The 16,810-nt window shown below is 40.6% G+C and overlaps 1 protein-coding gene and 1 pseudogene across 2 annotated transcripts in view; one reads left to right on the top strand and one right to left on the bottom strand.

Moving 5' to 3' along the window:
• The window catches only part of LMLN (leishmanolysin like peptidase), a 96,855-nt gene that overhangs the window by 309 nt on the left and 79,736 nt on the right, over positions 1–16,810 (top strand). The window lies entirely within an intron of this gene.
• Positions 4,055–7,598, bottom strand: LOC110596121 (annotated as a pseudogene).

Below are 16,810 nucleotides of genomic sequence, written 5' to 3'. Positions count from 1 at the left end.
GCTGGCGGAGGGGACGGTGCCCGGCAGACGGTGGTCTGGAGGAGAAGGCGAAATCGGGACAGAGACTGAACTCTTACGGGGCTGGGGTCCGCTGTAGCTGCCTGCACGCTGCAAGTGGCCGCTCGGCACTCAGAACACCCTCACTTTCCAGTGCGGAGCGTTGTGCTTTTAGCCAGCAGCCCCGGAGCCGTGGTCGTCAAACTTATTGGAAAACCTTGGTCGTGTGTCTGAATCAACCGAAGCCTCTTGTTAAAACACAGGGTGCTGCCTCACTGCCCCACTTTCTAACTCAGTAGGTCTAGGATGGGTCCCCAGGATTGGCAGTTCAAGTTCCGAGATGGTGATGGTGCTTGTTTGGGAACCGCTGACCTATAAAGTTTTGGGAAGAAATCGGTAGGAGAAATTAGTTGGAGGATGTTCGTGGTTCTCTGGAGACAAGATTCAGGTTCATTTTCAAGTGATGTCGTCACTTTGTTTGCTTTACCCTGTTCCTCTGCTCTGGAAGTGCCTGCCTGCTGCTCACCCCATTTTTCTCCCTGTCTAAATTCTTTCAGTCTCGTTTCATGTTCCCTTAACCTCAAGGCGGCATGCCAAACCACCGCAGCAAAATGTTCTTTCTGCTACGCAATAGGTCTTAACTGTAGTCTCTTCTGGCACTTAAAGTACCGCTATGTTGCAATGTCTTATTTTTCAGGCGTATCTTGCCTTTGTAGTTAAATTGTAAGGTTCCTTGGGATAAGGTTGTGTCTTATACTTTGATTCCGTCACAGTTCTTAGCTCAGAGGTGGGTACACAGTAATCAGTATTCTTTGAGAAAATGAGACACAGTCCTGGGGAAGGAGTGCATGCTGTGATTGGTTTTATAATTTGCCTTACTATTTTATAACGATACACCTACAAATTTTCAGTTCAGCCCAGAAATCTAAAGCCACTTACTTTTGTGGTAATTTCCAAAAATGTTATATGCATGCTGTTCATAACCAATGTGAGCCAAAATATTAATTTTGGAGGTTGTAGCTGTATTACAGCTTTTATCATGACATTGCATTTTGGTTAGATTCTCTTTTCTTTTCTTTTTTTGAGCCATAGTCTCACTCTGTCGCCCGGTCTGGCATGCAGTGGCTCGCTCACGGTCACCGCAGTCTCGACCTGCTGGGGTCAGGTGATCCTTCCGCCTCAGCCTTCCAAGAATTTGGAACCACAGGGCGCTGGCCACTATGCCCAGCTGTTTTTTGGTTTTTGTTGTTTAAATTTATTGTAGAGACAAGGTCTCGTTATGTTGCCCAGGCTGGTCTCAAAGCCGTGGGCTCAGGCAGTCCTCTCGCCTCTGCCTCCCAAAGTGCTGGGATTAGAGGCATGAGCCACTGCGCCCAGCCAGACTGAGTTCTTTAAAAAACAAAACTCCCACAAAACCATACACTTCTCTCTTAATTTGGATTAAAGTAAGCGAATGTAGTTCAAACAACTACAAAATTTCTGTGCTAGAAGGAACCTTAGTAGCTTTTTTTTTCTTCTAGTAGTTGTTTCCAGTGTACAGATCTCCAACTTGTATTTGAACATCTCCACGAGTAGGGAAATTTTTATCTTCAGAGGCAGCACCTTTACTTTGTAATTGACCGATGTTAAAGTTTTTGTTTTCAGGAAACTGAAATTCTTCTTGAAACTTCCACACGCTATTTCTGTTTATGCCTCTTGACTTAACAAACTTCGTGATAGTGCTTCAGATATTTAAAACAAATGGTTAAGTTTTTGTGAGTCTGTATCACTAGTCAGTTTTCCTAGTTCTTCATAGAATACATAATACCAAGTCACCCTCACCATTTTTTCTTTAACCTGGACACAGTATGGGCAAGAACTACAGTATTCATACTAGTGGTTACACCTCTGATACATGCTACAGGAAATTACATTTACTTTTTTTGCTGGTGATGGTGGTGGGGAACTACAAAAGCTTTGACTTAATTTGTTCTTAACTAGAATCTGTAAGTTTTGTTTTTACTTTTTATTTTGCAAATTCAAACAAAACCAGAATAATAGACTGCATCTCCAAGGACCCACCGCCTGTCTTCAACATTTGTTAAAATATACTGCCATTCTTGTTTCATATACTTTCAACCATTCCCCAACCACTACTTGAGATTTTTTTTCCAGTAAAATTTACATATATTGAAATGCCACCAATGTATCCATGCACATTTATATCACAACATAGAACATTTTCGTCTCTCTAGAAAGTTCCTTTCTGACCTGTGCCATTCAGTCAGTCTTTCCTGTCCACCCCAGGCAACTACTGTTCTAGTTTTTTTTTTTTTTAAGTCGGAGTCTCACTCTGTCACCCAGGCTGGAGTGCAGTGGCAGCGCACAGTCACCGCAGCCTCGACCTGCTGGGCCCAGGAGATCCTTTTGCCTCAGCCTTTCAAGTAGCTGGAACTACAGGCATGTGCCACCACACCTGGCTAATTTTTTGAGTTATTGTAGAGATAAGGTCTCGCCAAGTTGCCCAGGCTGATCTCCAACTGGTGGTTTCAGACAATCCTTTCACCTTAGCCTCCCGAAGTGCTAGGATTATAGGCATGAGCCACCACACTCGACCCAGGCTGGTGTTGAATCCCATAATTGTTTTAATCACTAATTTTACCAGTTCTAGAGTTTAGTTTATATGGAATTATATAGTGGGTACTCCTCTGTATCTGACTTCTGCTCAGCATGATATTTATGAGATTCATGTTGTATGTGATAGTAATTCATTCCTATTTATTGCTGAGTTTTCCATTGAATACCTATATCATAATTTGTCTTTCTATTGGCTTGTTGATGGACATTTTGGTTATTTCCAGTTTTGGGCCATTATAAGTAATATGCTGTGAACATTCTTGTTTAAGAATTTTTGTGGACATGTGTTTTCGTTGCTTTTGGATAAATACCTAGGGATACAACTGTTGGGTCAAAGGGTAGGTGAATATTTAACTTTATAAATAACTGCCAAACTTTTCTCCACAGTTACTATTTTATATCCCTACTAACAATATGTTAGAGTTATGGTTGTTTCATATCTTCACCAACAGATGTCCTTTCTAAGAAATCTTCAAAGAAATATTTCTAAGAGAACCTTAGAAGTCATAAATATATTCTCCTGTGTTCTAGAAGCTTCTGCTTTTAGTAGGACTGTGATTTATCTCACATTAATTTTTATATACGGGGTGAGATAGGGGATCAAGATCCTTTTTTTCTCTCCCATGTGGATGTTCAGTTGTCTTGATTATGTACTTCTGTAATAAATCTTAAAATTAGGTAGTAGTGTTAGCCTTCCTGCTTTGTTCTGTTTTTGAAATGTTTTTGGTGGCCGGGTGTGGTGGCTCACTCCTATAATCCCAGCACTTTAGGAGGCCAAGGTGAGAGGATTGCTGAGCCCACGGGTTCGAGACCAGCCTGGGCAACTTGGCGAGACCTCATCTCTACAATAAATCAAAAAACTAGCTGGGTGTGGTGGTGTGTGCCTGTACTTCCAGCTACTTGGAAGGCTGAGACAGAAGGATCACCTGAGCCAAGCAGGTTGAGGCTGCAGTGACTGTGAGTATGCCAGCGCGCTCCAGCCTGGGCGACAGAGTGAGACTTTAACTCAAAAAAAAAAAAAAATGTTTTTGGCTATGTTAGGCCCTTCATATTTCCATATATATTATTTATTTATTTTTAGGGCCTCAAAAGCAGATCCTTATAGATTTTAGAATTTCTCAGTTTCTTCAAAAAAGTTTGATGCATTATGGTTGGAATCACATGGAATTTATAGATCAGTTGTGGAATAATTAACAACTAACAATATTGAGTCTTTCTTTTTCTCTTCATTGTTAAAATATTTATTTTGATACATTCATAAATAAGTCAGTAGAACTTCCACTCTGCCACAGATGCATTTGTGAAGTAAGAGCACTGTGCCCTCCAACTACTGATCATCTGAACGATGTCCCCCATCTGTTATCCCAGGCAGAGCACACACCTTGTATGCTGTTGCTGCTGTTCACTGATTGCTTCTAAATCCAGATGACCAGATAGTCCTTTATCCCCAAAGTAAGCTCAAAACAGTTGGTTCAGACATTCCAGGATGTACACCGTCTTAAATCCAGGTAAATTCTAATAAAGCCCCAGCAAATGGCAATCTGGCAGCCCTTGAAGAGCTGCTGCAGCCTCTACTTGTTCTCTTTGCTCACCTTCACTGTGGCAGTGGCTGGGAGGCACAGTGAGAACCCCAATATTGAGTCTTTTAATTCACGAACATGATACATGTTTCTCCATTTCTATTTGGTATATAATTTCTCTCAGCAATGTATAAATCTTTGTGGTTTTAATTTTATTTCTTGTAGAGATGAGGCCTTGCTATTGAACTCCTCAGCTCAAATAATCATCTTGCTTTTTTTTTTCTCTTGAGTTGGAGTCTCTCTCTCTTGCCCAGGCTGGAGTGCAGTGGCACTCTCACGGCCACTGCAACCTAAACCTGCTGAGCTCAAACGATCCTTTCTTCTCAGCCTTCCAAGTAGCTGGAACTACAGGCACACACCACCACACTAAGCTAAAGCTAACTTTTTGATTTATTGTAGAGACAGGGTCTTGCCAAGTTGCCTAGCTGGTCTTGAATCCCTGGGCTCAGGTAATCCTCTGACCTCTGCCTCCCAAAGTGCTGGGATTACAGGCGTGAGCCACTGTGCCCAGCCTAATGTGTTTTTTTGTGAAATTTATTTCTATTTTAGTTTTTGATTCCGTTGTGAATGGAATTATTTTTAAAGTTTTCCAATGGTTTGCTTCTAGTGTGTAAAAATACACTTAATTCTTGTATATTAACCTTATCTTCTGAGACCTAGCTAAACTTACTTATTAAGGCTTGAGCCACTGTGCTTGGCCACCATGATGTATTTAATTTGGTAAGACTGTTAAAAATTTCTGCATCTATGTATATGACTGATACGGGTTTATAATATCCATTTTTAGTGAAGTTTTTGTTAGCTTTTGGTATCGGGATTATACTGGTCTTACATAATGAGTTGGGAAGTATTCTATTCTCTTCTGTTTTCTTTTTTCTTTTTCTTTTTTTGCTGAGTCAGAGTCACACTGTCACCCAGGTTGGAGTGCAGTTACACGCTCATGGCTACCACAGCCTCCACCTGCTGGGCTCAGACGATCCTTCTACCCCAGCCTTCCAAGTAACTGGAAGCACAGGTGCATGCCACCATGCCCTGCTACTTTTTTTACTTATTGTAGAGACTAGGTCTCACCAAGTTGCCCAGATTGGTCTTGAACCCCTGGGCTTAGGCACTCCTCTTGCCGATGCCTCCCAAAGTGCTGGGATTGCAGACATGAGCCACCACATCCGGCCTCTTTGTTTTCTAAAAGAGTTTGTATAAAATTTGTATCATTTCTTCCTTAAATTTTTTACATAATTCATAAGCGAAATCATCTAGGTTTGGAGTTTTCTTTGTAAGAAGTTTTTTTTTTAAAAGTAGATTTGTTGAGCTATAATTAATATACCATAAAATACATCCATTTTAAGTTGTTCAGTTGTTTTCTAATAAATTTACAGAATTGTGCAGTTATCACCACAATCCAGTTTTAAGACATTTCTATCACCCTAAAAAAAGGTCCCTTGTGCCCATTTATAGTCAATCTCTGCTCTCACCTCTACCCCACGGCAACCAGATGGATCCAGTTTCTCTAATACAAGTCTATCCATATTTTCTATTAGATCTTATGTCAGTCTTAGTAACTTGTATTTTTAAAGAACTTTATTGCATCCAGATTGTTGAATTTATTGACATAAATTCGTTCTAATAATTTCTTGGTATCTTTTTGATGTTTGTAAGAGCTATAGTAATAGCTGTTTCATTTCTTATTGATAATTTGTGTTTATTCTGTTTTATCCTAGTCCATTCTTATTAGGGGTTCATTAATTTTATTAATCATTTTATTTATTAGTAGTAGTAGTAGTGTTTTTAGTTGGAGTCTCACTCTGTCACATGGACTGGAGGTAGCCTTGACTTGCTGGGCTCAGGTGATCTTTCTGCCTCAGCCTTCCAAAAGTAGCTGGAACTACAGGGGTGTGCCACCATGCCCTACTATTAATCCTTTTAAATATTCAACTAATTACCTGTTGACTTGTGTAATTTTCTCTATGTTTGTTTTTATTTCATTGTTTTCTGTTTTTTATTATTCTTTCTCTTATTGTGGATTTACTCTGCTTATATTGTTAAGTTGAAACTTGGATCATTACTTTTGAACTGTTTTTTTTCTTTCTAATATTCAAATAATACATTTCTAAGTACAACTCTAGCTGCTTCTCATGGATTTTGATGCATTGCATTTTAATTATCTTTTAGGTCAAAATTTTTTTTTTGGCCAGGTGCAATGGCTCATGCCTGTAATACCAACACTTTGGGAGACAGAGACGAGAGGATTGCCTGAGCCCAGGAGTTCAAGACCAGCCTGGGCAGCTTGGCGAGCCCTTGTAACTACAGTAAATAAAAAAATTAGCCAGGTGTGGTGACACACGCCTGTAGTTCCAGCTACTTGGCAGGATGAGGTGGAAGGATCGCCTGAGCCCTGCAGGTCGGGGCTGCAGTGGCCATGAGCATACCATGCACTCCAGCCTGGGCAACAGAGTGAGGTTCTCACTCAGAAAAAAAAAATTATTTTAAATTTTTCCTGGCCATTTCTTTTTGGCCCATGTTAAAAATATTATTTCTAAATATTTGATCCTTTTGCTAGTTATCCTATTATTATTGGTTTCTAATTTAACAAAGAATATTTTTCTGTAAGATATTTTAGTCTTTTGAAATGTGTTATCTGTAGCTTAGAAGGTGATCTATCCTCTTTAACTTTTAACATGTACTTATAAAGAATATATATTCTATAATTATTGAGTATACATGTTGATAAGGTGGGGTGATAGTACGCTTCAGATTTTCTGTATTCTTAAAAATTTTGGTTGTCAGGGTCTTGCCGGCCTCGGTGGCTCAGCCTGTAATCCTGCGCTTTAGGAGACCAAGGTGAGTGAATTGCCTGAGCTCGCGGGTTTGAGACCCGCCTGGGCAACTTGGCGAGACCTCATCTCTACAATAAATCAAAAAAATTAGCTGGGCATGGTAGCTCACGCCTGTAGTTCCAGCTTCTCAGAAGACTGAGGCGGAAGGATCGCCGGAGCCCAGAAGGTCGAGGTTGCGGTGGCCGGGAGCGTGTCACTGCACTCCGGTCTGGGTGACTGAGTAAGACTCCAACTAAAAAAAAAAAAAAATTGTCAGTGTCTTAAAAATCTCTAGGATTATAGATTTCTCTATTTCTTCCTTTAGTTCTGTCAATTTTTCTACATAGGTTTTGAAATTATTTTATTAGGTACATTTGCATTTATAATTGTTATATCTTTCTGACGTTTTAAACCTTTAGTAGTATAGCACAATGCTTTTTATTTTGGTAATCCTCCTTGTTTTACATTTGTTTTGTCTGATATTAATATAGATGTCTCAACTTGCTTATGATTAGAGTTTACATGGTATATCTCATTTCATCCTTTTACATTTAACTGTGTTTGTACGTGTGTACTTGAGCGTTTTAGGCATTACAATATATGTCTTTTCCTTATTACATCTATTTAATGTTAATATTGCCTTATCACACTGTCTGAGACCTCCAAAATGACGTTAAATAAGAGAGATGAGAGTAGACATCCTTGCCTTGCTCCTGATCTTACTGGAAAAACTGTCTTCCACTATTAAGAATTCTACTTGTAGATTTTTTTGATAGACATGCTTTATCAGGTTAAGAAAATTACCTTCTATTCCTGGTTTGTTGAGTTTTTATCATGAGTGAGTGGATGTTGAATTTTGTGAAATGTCTTTTCTTGGCCAGGTGCAGTGGCTCACACCTGTTGTCACAGCACTTTGGGAGGCCAAGATGAGATGAAAGGATTGTTTGCAGCCAGGAGTTCAAGACCAGCCTAGGCAATATACCAAGACTTTGTCTCTACGAAAAAATAAAGTTAGCCAGGTGTGGTGACACAAGCCTGTAGTCCCAGCTAATCAGGAGGCTGAGGTAGAAGGATCACCTGAGTCCAGGAGGTCGAGGCTGCAGTAAGCTATGATCATGCCACTGCACTCCAACCTGCATGACAGAGTGAGACCCCAATGCCAAAAAAAAAAAAAAAAATCATCTTTTCTGTATAAATTGATTTAATCATGTGGCTTTTCTTCTTTACTCTGTTGATACTGTGAATTTCATTCACTGAGTGAATGAAAAATAAACCTCACTTGGTCATGGTATGTTACCCTCTTGGTGTTTTGCTGGATTTGATTTGCTAATAACTTGTTGATGATTTTATATTATCATATTCATGAGAACTCTTGGTGTGTAGTTTTGTTTCCTTTTCTTTTCTTTCTTTCTTTCTTTTTTTTTTTTTTTTGAGTCAGGTTCTTACTGTTGCCCAGGCTGGAATACAGTGCCTTCATCATGGCTCACTGCAGCCTTGACCTCCGGGGTTCAGGCAATCCTTCCACCTCAGCCTCCTAAGTAGCTGGGACCACAGGCGCATGCCACCAAACCTGGCTAATTTTTTTGTAGAGACAAGGTCTTACCCTGTTGCCCAGGCTGGTCTCTAACTTCTGGGCTCAAGCAGTTCTCCTGCCTCAGCCTCCCAAAGTACTGAGATTATAGGCATGAGCCACCGCGGCCATCTCTTTTCCTTTCTTGTAATAACTTTAGTTTTTGGCATCAGAGTAATACTGGCTTCATAGACTGAGTTGGAAAATATTCCTTATGCTTCTATTCTTAGGAATTTTGTGTAGAATTAATATTATTTCTTCCTTAAATGTGTAGTAGAATCCACTAATGAAGCCATTTCAGTCTGGAACTTTCTTTGTTGAAAAGTCATACACCGGGCACAGTGGCTCACGCTTGCAATCCCAGTGCTTTTGGGAGGCAGAGGCGAGTAGATTTCCTGAGCCCATAGGCTCGAGACCAGTCTGGGCAACATGGCGAGACCTTGTCTCTACAATAAATCAAAAAATTAGGCCAGGCTCAGTGGCTCAGTCTGTAATCCCAGTGCTTTGGGAGGCCAAGGTGAGTGGACTGCCTGAACCCGTGGGTTCGAGACTCGCCTGGGCAACTTGGCAAGACCTCGTCTCTACAGTAAAATAAAAAAATCAGCTGGGCGTGGTAGCATGCGCCTGTAGTTCCAGCTACTTGGAAGGCTGAGGTGGAAGGATCGCCGGAGCTCAGCAGGTTGAGGCTGTGGTGGCCGGGAGTGGCCACTGCACTCCAGTCTGGGCGACAGAGTGAGACTCCAACTCAAAAAAATAAGTAAAAATAAATAAATAAAAAAAATTAGGTGTAGTGGTATGGGCCTGTAGTTCTAGCTACTTGGAATACTGAAGCAGAAGGATCTCCTGAACCCAGCAGGTTGAGGCTGTGGTAGCTGTGAGTGTGCCACTGCACTGCAGCCAGGGGAAAAGTGAGACTCCAACTCAAAACAAAAAACAAAAAAACAAGAAAAGTCATAAGCTGTGAGCTCATTATCTTTAATAGATATCGGTCTGTTCATGTTATCTATTTCTTCTTGACTGTATTTTGTTATGTCTCTCAAAGAATCTCATTTCATTTAAGTTGCCAAATTTACGAGCATGAGGTTTTTCATAATATTACCTTTAAATGTCTGTAACATCTATAGTGATGTCTTCTGTTTAATTTCTGATTGTGGTAGTTGTGTTTCCTTTCATTCTCTTGGTTAGTCTGCTTAGAGGTTTATCAGTTGTATTGATAGTCTTAAATAATCAGCTTTTGGTTTCATTGATTTTTTGTTTCTGTTATTTTTGTCTTATTCATTTAATTGATAGATCTGCTCTTTATTATTTCATTTATTCTGCTTTCTTTGAGTTTAATTTGCCCTTCTTTTTTTAGTTGTGTGTGTGTGTGTGTGTGTGTGTGTGTGTGTGTGTGTGTGTGTGTGTGTTTGCTCTGTCATGCAGGCTGGAGTACAGTGGCACACTCATGACCACTGCAGCCTCAACCTGCTGGACTCAGACGATCCTTCCGCCTCAGCCTTCCAAGTAGCTGAAACCACAGGCATACACCACCATACCTGACTAATTTTTTGATTTATTGTAGGAACTCCTGGACTCAGGCAATCCTCTCGCCTTGGCCTCCCAAAGTGCTGGGATTACAGATGTGAGCCACAGTACCCAGCCTGTTGTTTGGTTTTCAAGTAGTTAGGGGATTTCCCAGATATATTTTTAAAATTGCATTCTAGGCTGGGCGAGGTGACTCATGCCTCTAATCCCAGCACTTTGGGAGGCTGAGGTGAGAGGATTGCCTGAGCCCATGGGTCAGCCTGGGCAACTTGGTGAGACCTCATCTCTACAATCAATCAGAAAAAATGAGTTGAGTGTGGCGGCACATAGTTCCTGCTATTTGAAAGGCTGAGGCTAAAGGATCACCTGAGCCCAGTAGGTCCAGGCTGCAGTGGCTGTGAGCATGCCATTGCTCTACAGCCTGGGTGACAAAGTGAGATTCCAAAAAAAAAAAAAAAAAAATTGCATTCTAGTTTAATTTGTTACGGGTCAAGAACATCCTTTGTATGAGTTTTTTTTTTTTTTTTTGAGGTTTATTTTATAGCAAAAATATGATCTAGCCAGGTGAATGTCCCTCATGCATTTGAGCAGAAAGCATATTCTGCTCTTGTTGGAGCAAATGTTCCATAAATATCAATTTAGTCAAGTTAGTTGTAGTGCTATTTAGGTCTTCTATATCCTTACTGGTTTTCTGTCTGCCTGTTGTATCAATTAGTAGGATAGGAGTTTTGAAGCCTCTACCTATAATTGTAGGTTTTTCTATTTCTCCTTTTAGTTTTCAGATTTTGCTGTGAGTATTTTGAAGCTCTACTGTTGAATGTTTACACATTTTATTTTATTTTATTTTGAGTGCCACCATGTCTGGCTAATTTTTAAATTTATTGTAGAGAGTCAGTTTCACCAAGTTGCCCTGACTGGTGTCAAACCCCTGGATTCAGGCAAACCTCTTGCCTCCACCTCCAAAAGTGCTGGGATTACAGGTGTAAGCCACCACGCCCAGCTATTTTATGTATAATTTTTACAGACAGGGTCTCACTTTGTCATCCAGAGCAGTGGTGCTCACTGCAATTATGAACTCCTGGACAGAAGTGATCCTCCTGCCTCAGCCTCCCAAGTTGCTAGGACTTCAGGTATACATCACCACTCTCAGCTAATTTTTGAATTTTTTTTGTAGAGACTGGTCTTGCTATGTTGCCCAGGGTGGTCTGGAACTCCTGGCCTTAAACTGTCCTCCTGCATCTGTCTCCCAAAGTGCTGGAATTATAAGTGTGAGCCACTATGCCCAACCTGTTTACACATTTTAGACTGTTAGTTTTCGTTCAGCCATGAGTTGCAACAACATGCACAAAGTGTTGTCTACCAGGGTAGTTCACCAGATTCTCAGAGTAGAGGGTTTTTGCTGCAGGTTAGTCATATAGGCACAATTTCAACCACTGAAATTTCAGACTCCAAGAAGCAAGCAAGTGTTCAGTATAAATCATATTATTTATACAAATACTTTAGGCACAGCCAGCCATCCTTATCACTTAGGGAAGTTTTAAGTCAGTGCAGGTAACTGTTTGCCATTCAAGTTCCCAAACACCAGTCAAACCTTGCAAGCAGGCCATCCTAAAGATAGTAGTCACAGGCCTACTATGTTGACTTTTTTCTGTACAGTAGTCTTTTTTTTTTTTTGAGTTAGAGTCTCACTCTGTCAGCCAGGCTGGAGTGCAGTGGCACGCTCACAGCCATTGCAGTCTCGACCTGCAAGACTCAGGCGATCCTTCTGCCTCAGCCTCCCAAGTAACTGGAACTATAGGTGCATGCCACCACACCTGTCTTATCTTACCAAGTTGGTCTGAGCTCAGACAGAATTGTCTTGCCTCGGCCTCCCAAAGTGCTGGGATTACAGGCTTGAGCCACTATACCTGGCCTACAATAGTCTTTTATATCTACTACTTTCAGTACTCTTCATTCCTTCCTACATAACCAAATTAACAATTAGTATCATCTCCATGACCGTGGAGAACTTCCTACAGCATTTCCTGTAGTGTAGATCTGCTGCTGATGAATTTTTTTGGTTTTTATTTATCTGAAATTGTCTTTATTCCTTCTTGATTTCTGAAGGGTAGTGTATTTGGAAATAGACCCCTCTGTTGAATGCCTTTCTTTTAACCCTTTAACTATTTGTTTCATTGTCTTCTGGTCTCCATTATTGCTGATGAAAAGTCAATGCCATTTGTACTTCTCTTCTCCTAATAACATGTTGGTTTTTCTCTCATTGTCTTTACAGTTTTCTGTTTATTTTTAGATTTCAGAAGTTTTACTGTGATGTACCTCGGTGGTGGTGGTATTTTTTCTTTTTCTTTTCTGCTTGAAGTTTAGTGGACTTCTTGAATCTCTAAGTTGAAAGTTGATGTCTTTCACCAAATTTGAAATTTTTTAGCTAGTATTTTTTTCAATATATATTTTCTGTCTCATAATTTCTTCTGCCCTTATAGGACTCTGTATTTATTTATACACAAAGTCTCGCTCTGTCACTCAGTCTAGAGTGCAATGGTGCAGTCTTGGCTCCCTGCAGCCTCAGCATTCTGGGCTCAAGTGGTCTTCCTGCCTCAGCCACCTGAGAAACTGGGACTACAGACCTAGGTATTTTTTGTTATTTTTATTTTTTGTTGAGATGGGCATCTCACTGTTTTGCCCAGGCTGGTCTTGAACTCCTGGCTTCAACTGATTCTCTTGCCTTGGGCTCCCAAAGTGCTGGGATTATAGGTATGAGCCTTCACACTTGGCCTTATAGCACTCTAATTACATATCTCTTAGACTGCTTGGTTTTGTTCCCTCATTCTCTAAGACTTTGCTTATTTTTTTTAGTCTTTTTCCTTTCTCTTCTTCAGATAGGGTAAGTTCTCTTGCTCTGTTTTCAAGTTCACAGATGCTTCTGCTATCTCCATTCTCCTTTTAATTCTTTCCAGGGCCTTTTTCATTTAAGTTGTTGACCTTTTAGGCTCTAGAATTTCCCTTTGGTTCTTTTTCATAGTTTTCTCTGTTGAGGCTCCCCATCTACTTATTCATGATTTTTATGTTTTCCTTTAAGTCCTCGAACACAGGGATTCCCAACCAGCAGGCTATGGACCAGCACCCATCCATGGCCTGTTAGGAATCAGTCCGAATAGCAGGAGATGAGTGGTGGGCTTCATCTCTGTTTATAACCACTCCCCATCACTTGCATTACCACCTGAGTTCTGTCCCCTATCAGATCAGTGATGGCATTAGATTCTCATAGGAGCAGAACCTTATTGTAACTGCACATGCGAGGGATCTAGGTTGTGTGCTCCTGGTAAGAATCTAATGCCTGATGCTCTGTGGGGTGGCTGCAAATATAGATTAACATTAACAGTGAGGTTTGACTGCACAGAGACCATAATAAATCAATTGCTTGCAGATTCATATCAAAATCCTATCAGAGCTGGGCATGGTGACTCAAGTCTGTAATCCTAGCACTTTGGAAGGTGGAGGCGAAAGGATTACCTGAGCTCAGGAGTTTCAGACCAACCTGAGCAACGGGGTGAGACTTCATCTCTACAATAAATAAAAAGTTAGCCAGGAATGGTGGTGCATGCCTGTAGTTCCAGCTACTTGGAAGACTGAGGTGGAAGGATCACTTAAGCCCAGCTTTGAAGGCCATGAGCATGCCACTGCACTCCAGCCTGAGTGACAGAGTGAGACTCCAACTAAAAAAAAAAAATCCTATTAGTGAGTGACAAGTGAGTTGAAGTACCTCGTTTGTATATCTGTATCTGGTGACAGGCTATAGGTCAGAATATTTTAGTCTGTGCATGGCCCATCCATTATTTTATTTACCACTTCTGTTTATGCCTCTTTTTTAAATGTTTAGGGGTACAATTATTTCATTATGTATTACAATGTAATAGGAATAGAAATTAAGTGCACAATAAATGTTATGTGCTCGAATCATCCCGTAACCATCTCCTTGCCCCTAGTATGTGATAAAACTTTTCCATGAAGCTGGTCTCTGATGCCAGAAAGATTGGGGACTGCTGCTTGAACATATTTAAGATATATTAAAGTGATTATTTAAATTCAGGTCATCTTAGGGTCTGTTTCTATTCACTGCTTTTTTTCCTTCAGTTTAGGTCACATTTTTCTGTTTTTTCATTGCTACTGATTTTTTATTAAATAATGGATGCTATGGATAATACATTGTAAAGACTGGATACTGTTGTACTTCTTTGAAGTATAGGTTTTCCTTTCTAGTTGGCAGCTAACTTGACTATACTTGAAATTCCAAACTCTCTATCCTGTTGCTGGCAACAGCTGATATCTTGCTCACATCTTTCAGCTTTCTACTGATGTTTTTTTGCTGGATTTTGTTTTTTTGATGTTTTTTTGCTGGATTTTATATGAGGGGGACCCCAAAAAACCCTGGAATTTGTTTATTAAAAATTGTGGGCTGGGCACGGTGGTTCACGCCTATAATCCCAGCACTTTGGGAGGCCAAGGTGAGGGGATTGCCTGAGTCCAGGGGTTTGAGACCAGCCTGGGCAACTTGGTGAGACCTCATTTCTACTGTAAATTAAAAAAAAAAATTAGCCAGGCATGGTGGCACATGCCTGTAGTTCTAGCTACTTGGAAGACTGAGGCAGAAGGATCGCCTGAGCCCAGTAGATCAGGGCTGGGGTGGCCGTGAGAGGGCCACTGCATTCCAGCCTGGGTAACAGAATGAGACTCCAACTCAAAAAAAAAAATTTGTGGATGCTCAGCCTTCTTACCATCTGATTTATGCCCTCTGCTGCCTTGGGATGCAATGGAGTCCTCACCAGCAAAGGGCTCTCCCCAGATGTGCCCTCTCAACCTTGAACTTTCCAGTCTTCATAACTGTAACAAATAAATGTATTTTCTTTTTAAGTTAAAAAAAAAATTGTGGAGCAAACCACTTTCAGGTCCCCTCCTGCAGCTGGGAGCTTTCCTAACTTCCAGTATACTCTGACTTATCCTCCAGTGGGGGGAAAAATTGTGTATTTATTCTTACATGTTTAAATTTCAGTCACCTTCAAAACACTCTCCATTTGATGCAGTACCTATTGAGACGCTTTTTCCACTGCTCACAAAAGTTTTTGAACTTATCACTTTTAATGCCTTTTAGTGCTTTTGCCGTTTTTTGTTTCATCTCTTTCATATCAGCAAAACATTTTCCTTTGAGGACTTTTTCATCGGAGGAAACAAAAAAAAGTCACTCAGGGTGAGGTCAGGTGAATAGGGAAGGTAGGGCATGGAAGTCATGCCATTTTTGTTCAAAAACTGGTGAACACTCAGCAAGATGTGAACAGGTGCACTCATACATCACCCATCATGAAATGGGCAAATGCGCTGAAAGAATCTCAAAAAAAAAAAATTCACTGAAGCCGAATACAGCCTCTCACAACAATGCTACCTGGTACATTGATGCTGATGGGTTCCAGAACACTTAAGCTAGCAGGGGAAGCCTGTATTACAAGGGGCCCGCCCTCCAAAAAGATAATCCTGGGTGGTTTTTTGTTGTTGTTGTTTTGGCCCCCCTCATTTAATTTCGTAGTCAACCAGGGAATTTAGTGATCAGTTAAGGATCTGAGTGGGTTTCTTATGAAGATTTTGGGATACTCTCTGTGACTTTTTCTCTTGCAAGATTTCCTCTGTAGCTCTCTGGTGCTGCAAGCTCTGAACTCTTTGTTCTAATTCCTCAAGCCAATAAGGCTATATCTTCCTGGCACTCCAAGAGACACAGGTTGGGGAATGCACTCAGGCAAATAGTTAGACTTATAAATCTCAGCAGTACAATTACTGTGTTCCAGGGGTTTGACTCTGCTTTTTTCTTCCTGGTACCTTCAAATAGTGTTCTTTTAAAATACTTTGTCTTCATTTTATTTTATTTATTTTTTAATTAATGAATTTTTTTTTTTTTGGAGACAGGGTCTTGCACTGTCACCCAGGCTGGAGTACAGTGATGTGATCATAGCTCATTGCAGCCTCAACCTCCTGGGCTCAAGCAGTCCTCCTACCTTAACCTCCCAAGTAGCTAGGACTACAGGTGCATGTTACCACATGTGGCTAATTTTTAAAATACAGATGTTATGATCTTGAACTCCTGACCTCAAGCACTCCTCCCACCTTGACCTCCCAAAGTTCTGGGATTATAGGCATGTACTGTGCCTCGCCGGTCCAGATTTTATAATGTGTTATCTTCAGGGATATTAATCCTTTGAAGCTACTTTTCCATATCTGGAAGCCAGCAGTTGATTTATCTATTTATCATGTTATTGCCAAGCTTTCTATCCCTGATTCTGTGATTTTGCAGATGGTCTGTTGCATCTATGTTAAGAGGCATATTAATTCTTATTTCATTCTTCAAATCTTTTCTTAAACTTCATTTTCTCCCTGAGGTGTCCTCTTATCATGTTCCTCTAAGCTTGACTTAAGGTCCTCCCTTCTGTGATCTTTATTTATTTTATTATAATAATTATTGCATTTTTTTGAGTTGGAGTCTTACTCTTGTCGCCCGTAATGGAGTGCAGTGGCATACTCATGGCCCCTGCAACCTTGATTTACTGGGCTCAGGTGATCCTTCAGCCTCAGCCTTCCAAGTAGCTGGAACTACAGACACGTGCCACCATGCCTGGCTAATTTTTTTATTTATTGTAGAGATGAGGTCTTACCAAGTTACCCAGACTGGT

Source organism: Carlito syrichta, unplaced genomic scaffold (assembly GCF_000164805.1).
Source record: "Carlito syrichta isolate Samal-C Ts95f unplaced genomic scaffold, Tarsius_syrichta-2.0.1 Scaffold306997, whole genome shotgun sequence".
In the NCBI taxonomy this organism is placed as follows: domain Eukaryota; kingdom Metazoa; phylum Chordata; class Mammalia; order Primates; family Tarsiidae; genus Carlito; species Carlito syrichta.
This window is presented reverse-complemented; position numbering and strand designations above follow the sequence as displayed.